Raw genomic sequence first — 6,525 nt, 5'->3', positions numbered from 1 at the left:
AAAAGTCTAGTATCTTTAGACTTAATCATATTAGAATTTGGCTTCTGAGAAATACCCCATCAAATAACCAGAAGTAAATACCACTTTTGAACTTGTCAGAAACATAAATTTCCGCAAAAAAACCAACTTCCGACGAACAGATCAGCAACTTTTCAACAAAAAGAAACAAGAAATAGACCAGAATTCTGTAGAAAGAGAAATGTTTCTCCACTTGATGAACTTTCCTGAAGAAATTGAAATCTGCCCGACTAAAAAAGTGCCAAAAATTGTTCAGACATATTCTCAAATAAGAAAAAAGCGTAGTTGTCATGCAAATCTCGGAGAAGTCAATCACCTCATTCATGATCATCATAAACATCATAATCGGACAGACTATACTTTTCTATCATTAAATAGTTGAAGATAAGAATTATCTTAGGCCAAAGTCAAACTTTGCAACCCCAAAAAAAATGAGCGTATCCCAAAGTGTGGCAAGCACACGGACAGAAAAGAAAGAAATTACTCTGTGCATACAACGTCGCTACGACGGAAAACATTATCATTAGTTTAGGGATGATTCAATAAGATCCTCCCAACAAGTATTTAGCACAAGCAATAAGAAGAAAGATTCGTCCGGCACGATTATCGAATTAATTTACTAATCTTGTTAACCTTGGGATGAAAACGATAGGCATCAATATATGATGGGATTATTTATTGAAATCGAACAAAAATACGAAAGTATTTCTTTCGTATTAAATACTGAGAGGATCTTATGGGATGAAAAAGACAGATACGTATATGATGGATTGTTTATTAAAATCGTCCAAAAATACGAAAGTATTTCTTTCGTATTAAATACTGCGTGGATCTTATGGGATGAAAAAGATAGACATCAGTATCTGATGGATTATTTAATAAAATCGAACAAAAATACGAAAGTATTTCTTTCGTATTAAATACTGAGAGGATCTTATGGGATGAAAATTGACATCGGTGTAAGATGGATTATCTATTGAAATCGAACAAAAATACGAAAGTATTTCTTTCGTATTAAATACTGACAGGATCTTACGGGATGAAAAAGATAGACATCAGTATATGATGGATTGTTTATTAAAATTCGAAAAAAAAGCGATGATATTTCTTTCTTTACAAATACTGAGAGAACCTTATGAGTGGAAAAAAATAGACATCAATATATTATGGATTAATCCTTATAGACAAAAGTACGAATTCATGTATTACGTAATAAATGTTTATATAATATTGTTTATTTTTTTCGATTTGACGGGGTCCGAAGTCGTAAACTTGGAGACCCTACAAAAATAAGCGTATGCCTCTTTGTGTGGCGCGCACACGGTATTCTTTAGTAAAAGGCGAAAGAATAGTTCGCTCTGTGCTCACCACGAGGCTGCGTAATTTGACGTAGATATGACGCATGGTTTATATAGGATCTTCTCGTCACACTTTAAAAACTGTCGATGTGGGATTAAAGAACGTTGCGTCCCTGGCCCCAGTTCACATAACGAGAAAAGCGGGGAATATTAAAGAATAATTCCCGGTATTAAAAACATATTCTATGGAGACAAATTTTCTAAAAATAAATGAAACTATGGCAGCCCGGAAAATTTTTATTGATAAAAATTAAAGTTTGCAAAGAATATTTTTTCAGATTTTGTAATGAAATATGTTGTTATGGATGAGAGAAGATGAGGGAGAGATTTAAGTGAGGAAGGACTGGAGAGATGACGGGAACAATGCACGCATAAGGACTGGAGATGAAGGGAACAATAAATTCCTTATTTTAGAGGGAGACCCTTGATTCATTTTCATGTTCTGTGAATTTGTTCTAAACTTTTGACTGTCACATGATCCACCTCATGTATTCCTCTATGATGGCTTGTAAAATTCATACATAAAGATATATATTAGACATCAACTAAAGAGATGTGTTCTAATGATGAGCTAATATGATACATCTAATATCATGAAATAAATTCAAACATGATTTCCATGTGATGGGTGTGTGTATCCTTTATCATTTTGTAGTGGATTATCTAGTTTGATCCTCTTTGAGACTAGTTTACCTGTCCTCAGTTATTTGTAAACTTATTTCTTATAATGTACCAAATGTGGTTTCTCAACATGAATTTAAGAGCTCTAGCATTCTAATTGTTTGATTAATTAACCCGTATTATTACGGATCTGCAAAGTAATTTTACATCAGCATTCATTTGCTTCTCATTTGTATAGACCCATTTAATGAAAAAATCTTACATAAGAAAGTTGGATCCTAATGACAAAAAAAATTGGGCAAATATTCCCATATATCCCAGGTTTTTTAAATCGTCCGCGATCTATCCCACGTTTTTTTTTTCACGAGATCTATCCCTCGGTTTTTAAAAGTTCCGCAATCTATCCCCCCTTTTTTAAAAGTTCCGCAATCTATCCCAGGTTTTTCGACGCTGACGTGGCATCCGATGCGGACGGCGAAGTGGGCAGCTGGGCTGACCGTAATAGACGTGGCATCCAAGTCGGACGCCATGTCCGCGTCGAAAAACCGTAATAACTCATCATCTTCGCGGAGAGAGAGAGAGAGGGAGAGAGACCACAGAGAGAGAGAAAGAAGGGGAGAGAGAGAGAGAGAGAGAGATCACGGAAGAGAGAGAAAGAGGGGAAGAGAGATCGCGGAAGAGAGAGATAGACTGATCGCGGAGAGAGAGAGGGAGGGAGAGAGAGATCACGGAAGAGAGAGAGACTGATCGCGGAGAGAGAGAGGGAGGGAGAGAGACCGCAGAGAGAGAGAGAAGGGGAAAGAGAGAGAGAGAGAGAGAGAGAGAGATCACGGAAGAGAGAGAAAGAGGGGAAGAGAGATCGCGGAAGAGAGAGAGAGAGAGACTGATCGCGGAGAGAGAGAGAGGGAGGGAGAGAGAGAGACCGCAGAGAGAGAGAGAAGGGGAGAGAGAGAGATCGCAGAGAGAGAGAGAGGGGGAGAGAGAGAGAGAGAGAGAGGGACCGGAGAGAATTAGAGAGAGATCGCGGGAGAGAGAGTGAGAAGGTGATCGCGGAAGAGAGAGAGAGAGAGAGAGAGAGAGAGAGAGAGATCGCGGAGGGAGAGAGAGAGAGTGGGGTTTTTTCCCGACGATGACGTGGCGTCGGACTTGGATGCCACATCTATTACGGTCAGCCCACTTCGGCGTCGGACGCCACATCATCGTCGGGAAAACGCGGGATAGATCGCGGTTTTTTTAGAAAATCGGGGATAGATCGCGGACGATTTAAAAAACTTGGGATAGATCGCGGAACTTTTTAAAAACCCGGGATAGATCGCGGACGATTCAAAAAACCGGGGATATATGGGAATATTTGCCCAAAAAAATTTAACAGAATGTGAAGTTGGTCTTTTGAAAATTCTTAATAAATAAGTTAAGACATAGCTATTGTGTCTTAATTATTGATATTTTCATATAATTTTGCCTAACTAGTGATGTTGGGGATAATGAGATGGACATTTTTTCAAAATACATTTAGGTAAATATATAATCATGTCACTATGTTGTTCTATCAGTCTCAAGCTACAATCTGTTTCCTATTCAGTTCTCCTTTTTCTTAAGAATTTATTTCATCATATATCTATTCAAATTGTATTCAAATAAGTGATGCACTGATATCTTAGATATTAGTTAAACGATATTTTTAATTATTTTTCATGATTCATGAAAACTCCAGGTTATCCTACGATAAGTCGTTTTCTGATCTCATGTATATGTGCCTCACCTCACGCTCAATTTAGTCCAGTCAACGATTTAAAGAAATTAAATAAATTTTAATTTAAAATTTTTAATATTTTAGAATCATTTTCAATTTTAATAACATAGAGATATTAGAAGATTGATATACCTTTCAATTAACTTTATATCCCCTGTTTTCCCTTGATCTCTTAGATTTATACTTACATGTGTCATGATATTTTTCTAATTATCATTCTGATTGAAACATTTACTCACTATAATATCAATTACAAAAATGTAAAATGCCGGTTAGTGCATCTCCCCTTTTATAGTTTCCTATTCTAATCCAACCCCACTTTTATGAAACTCAGGAATAAGTTGAGTCAAATGATTCAGACATTTTTGGTAACTGAATTTAAATGCAGATCATTAATCTTGAATTTTTACATCTTTCGTCCCTTGAAAAAAAGGTAATAGAAATAAAGGTTCCTACTATTTTTGAAAAAATATTTTTATGGTGTTGCGCATATAGATTTTTAGAGTTTGACTACTATTGAAATTTCCAACAGTTCATGAGTGTTTCATTATCCTAATGGACAAACCAATGTCTTTAGGTCATCCAAACATTCACTGTTTATAATATAATCCCTCCAACAAATTAACTCATTTCTCAGTTTCCGTTCAAATTTGTATTAAGTTGTGATTGTGAATTAAATTTCTCTCAAATTTTTATCCTCCATAAAACCATGAAATAATTCTCTCAAATTATATTCATGTTTACTTATGATGAATGGCCATATCATTTTATTATCCAAATCAATTATAATCTCTAAAAATTTTCACAGTAATGCGCAATATATTGTATTATTGTGTATTTATACTTTCATGTTCAAAATCATTAAACTTTCGTGTTGTCCTTGCTTTGAAAAATAAACTACCTTCTTAAGCATGAAAATATTATTCGCCAATGTATTGGATTTAATTTTAGTAATTTAATTCTCAGCCAAACCTAAGATATTATTGTTAGGCATGCATGAAGTTATCTCAGACATTCATTAACAACCTTTGACCTGTACATATTCAACTTAAGCAGTAAGACTTAAAATAATTGTCAAAACAATAATCTAGACCTTCTGAGTCAAAATAATAATTTTTTTATTATTAAAAAAATTATTTGTGACACAGAGTATCAGATCCAAGGGTTGATGATTCAATTTTTTATTCTCTGATATAAAATATCTTTGATACTTCCGAAATTTCTGCCGCTGTTTTTTTATGTCAATATTATATATAATTACAGTTTGCTAATATAGTTGTATGTGAGGTTGCAATATTGTTAAACATATATGTGTGCTTAACGGTTTACAATCTATTTAAAAATCTGGGGTAAAAAATTAATGATAGTACGAATTACTTATTTTATTAACAAATAAATGCAATCATATCAATAAAATTATAATATATCAATAAAGACATAAAAAATTTCGTTCTCATGGACTTATTATTGAGTGAATAAAAGGGGTTTGATATAGTTTAAATCAGTATTTATCATGTCACTTCTATAGCGTAGATGTACCTAGGCACAGTGAGTCCCTCTTATACTAGAGCAACTAGGTTACTATCGATGTGGAGAGTACAGTAAACATCAATGGACAAAAATAGAGATGGTATAGCGCAGTGGAAGGAGCCTCACAGCCTTAAAAAGAGCACCACAAAGGGGAAACCCCATGGGAGATAGGGATGCTCGAGTACAAGAGGTATACTTGATTGATTCAAAATGAGATATTACGTGGCCTTGTATAAGGATAAGGCAGACAAGACTTAGAGAAATACTATATGGGGTATATGATATAAATATATTCGTAGAGATGGAGATTAGTTGCCAATACATTCCCTAATATGTCTCTTCAAACTTCATTTTTCCCCCAGATTATTCTGAAGATAAAATCATCAAGTAACTTTCACAAAGCATTGACTTTTTGCATGGGTGGAGCTAAATTTTGTTATTCTTCATTCTTTTAAAATTATCTAATAATATTTCTAATTTTTTTCATGAAACAAAATATCAATAAAGGCTAAAAATCAAAGGCATTTCTTGCAATAGGAGGCTTTGATTTTATCTGAAATTAGCAGAAAACTAGTATCAATGGGTTTTAATATTTTTAAGCCAAAAGGTATCAATTGGTTTTAAAAAAATGAAGAGAAATCAAATGAGAGAGAGAAAGAGATAACTCATGAAAGTGGAGACCTTTGTAGAAACTTATATGTGGAAATGACAGGGTTTAAAGCTTAAAGCACTGACCTACATTCTGGATTTTGATACATGTGTCCAATTGTTTAATCAATGAACGATTTATATCTAATAGCAATGGCAAATTGCGATTTTACCCTCTCAAGTAGTTAAATTATAGTCATCCCCTTTTTGAATTTACCTGATCAATCACATAAACAGGTATACATCATATTCACACAATATTGACACTAGCTCACATCGGATAAACCAAATTATTTACAACTTGGGGGCTTATCAAATACTGTACATGATCTCAGTAAATCTATGTTAAGAAATCTAATGGCTTGTCATTTTATTCATAGCATAACTCAAAACAGAACTTTCCTTAAATTTGTCTTATATGTGTGCAATCTCTTGCTCACAATAATTATCCAAACACTACTTGAATATCTCTAATCAATATTAGCTGTAAAATGACAAAATGAACTTTTTGTGCTTAAAATGTATGGGGAATATCCATTGACTCAAGTTATTGACCATCTAGTAAAAATAAACCTAAATCTATCGAGCTCAGTTTCA

At 34.0% G+C, this 6,525-nt stretch overlaps 1 non-coding gene across 1 annotated transcript; it reads right to left on the bottom strand.

Moving 5' to 3' along the window:
- Positions 1-1,279: 1,279 nt before the first annotated feature.
- On the bottom strand, positions 1,280-1,395 carry LOC144716363 (U5 spliceosomal RNA). Its single transcript, XR_013584886.1, has one exon. It is a non-coding gene; the product is annotated as a U5 spliceosomal RNA (small nuclear RNA).
- Between the last annotated feature and the right edge of the window lie 5,130 nt (positions 1,396-6,525).

The sequence above is a fragment of the Wolffia australiana genome, chromosome 20, assembly GCF_029677425.1.
Source record: "Wolffia australiana isolate 7733 chromosome 20, ASM2967742v1".
In the NCBI taxonomy this organism is placed as follows: domain Eukaryota; kingdom Viridiplantae; phylum Streptophyta; class Magnoliopsida; order Alismatales; family Araceae; genus Wolffia; species Wolffia australiana.
Note: the sequence above shows the minus strand (reverse complement) of the source record. Positions and strands in the feature narration are given on the sequence as shown.